Source organism: Pteropus alecto, unplaced genomic scaffold (assembly GCF_000325575.1).
Source record: "Pteropus alecto unplaced genomic scaffold, ASM32557v1 scaffold86, whole genome shotgun sequence".
Classification (NCBI taxonomy): Eukaryota; Metazoa; Chordata; class Mammalia; order Chiroptera; family Pteropodidae; genus Pteropus; species Pteropus alecto.
In genome coordinates this window covers 32,811,120-32,813,275 of record NW_006442109.1, presented here as the reverse complement: position 1 = coordinate 32,813,275, position 2,156 = coordinate 32,811,120, and positions in this window count along the sequence as shown.

Here is a 2,156-nt window from a genome sequence, read left to right as displayed (position 1 = left end):
GAGAGAGAGAGAGAGAGAGAGAGAGAGAAACTATAAAAACCACTTATCAATCAATCACAACATGTAGACCTTCTTTGGATCCTGATTCAAACAAACACACTACAAAATAAAATTATGACATTCATGAGGCAGTTGAAAATTTGAACTCTTACTGAAAATTTAATGATATCAAGGAATTATTGTTAAATTTTAAATCGTGACATGGGTGTCGAGTTTATATGTAAAACAAAACAACCTTACAGTTTAGAGATACATAGTGAAAAATTTGCAGATGAAATGATATGATGTCTGGAATTTGCCTCAAAATAATATAAGAGAATGGTCAACCTGAGTTGATAATTGCTGAAGCTACGTGATGGGTACGTGGAAGTTCATCATATGAGTCTGCTTACATTTTGCTTATGTTAGAAACTCTCTTTAGGTGAAACTTAAATAAAACGATACCAGCAAGGTTGGTTCTCTGAGACGTTTATGCTTTCATTGCTTCCCTGGCCAACTCCTATTCAAGAGCCCAGAGCACATGAAGCCCAGTGCACAGAAAAGTGGTTGGAGGGCAGTAATGCCAATGACAGTACATGTGTGGGCAGTAATGCCAATCACAGTACATGTGTGGAAGTCATATATCGTAATATGATGTCAGTGACAACCTTTTCTTTAGAGCATAACCTAATAAAAGAAAGAAATCATAGCTAGACACAAAGAAATTGTTGTCATTCTGTGCATCGTGCAGGGGCAGCACTCACTTCTTTTCAGGAAATAAAAAACTTGATGGGATTTATTGAATGTGAAGAGAGAGAAGGGACAGAAGTGAGAAAGGACATGGTCCCAAATCTGGCCAGGGCAGAACTTACATAGTTTAAAAGGTACTAGACTTCTTGTCGGAAATAATTAGCATTTCTAATCAAATGCTGGACAGATGTTACTGAAATAAAACCCTCTTCCAGAAAGTTGTGTAGCCACCCACCTACTGACGATTTTCAACCGGCTTTTAAAAATTCAATTTCCTCTTTGTCTTCTTTCTTGTAGCTTCTCTTTCTTTGCATCCTCTTCTTCTTGTCTTCCCCCTTTTCCTTTTCTTTTTCTTTTTTTCCATAAACGTTTCTCCCATCAGAGAATTCTTCGGTTTGGTTTGATCAGAGGTCTCAGCTTCTTGCAGTGAGCTTGAAATAAAACGCTGACATTTTTTGTAATCAATTTGTCTCAGAATTTGCTTTCTTCTGTTCTCTGACCCCCGCCCCACCCCATCACATAGAAAGGACTAAATTGTTCATTGGCACTTAATATAAAACAGGAATCTTGGAGTTTCTAGTTTAACACCTAAGGTAGGCAGTTGGAACCCTGGAAGAGGGAGCGAGAAAAGGAATGTGGAAAAATTGGAGCCCAGGAGCAAGGCCAGAGACTGGGACTCCGAAGGGACACAGCCAGAGAGAAGTCTCAGAGCCTGGCATTTAACGTGACATCTTTCCTGAGCTGCATTGTTATTACTACTCTCCCTATCAGTAAATAACCGCATCCTTCTAGTCGTGCAGGCCAAAACCTTGGTTTCCTCCTTGTTCCTTTCATTCTTTTACACCTACATTTGATTCATCAGTAAACTCTGTTGGCAGACCTTCAATATACCCATAACCCATAAATATTCCTCACCGCCATCCTGCTGGGACAATGGTTGGGTTATTTTAATAGCTTCCAAATTCATCATTCTGCCTCCATTTCTTTGCCTCTTTTAGCAATTGGCTTCCTAATTTACTCTGAGTAAAAGCTAATGTCACACTGCTCTACTACTGACTTGTACAATGACTTCCAATCCCTCGGATCACACCTTGGCCATCCCCTCTCTAGTTCCCACTGCAGCTGCACTGGCCTCCTGCTGTTCCTCCCCCAGGGGCTGTGCACCTACACCTGCTGCTCCCTCTGCCTGGGGCATCCTTCCTCCAGATACAGCAGGGCTCTGTTGAGCCCCTCCTTGGTGATTGTTCATTATGCTGAAGGCTTCCCAACTCCCTGTTTAGAAAATCGATACTCTCTTCCCAGCACTCTCTATCCCCTTTCTAGTATTACTGTTCTCTGTGTACTTATTAGTGTCTTCTTTATTATATTTAATGTCTGAATGTTTCCTCTGAAATGTAAACTCCACGAGGGCAGAGATTTTTTCAATT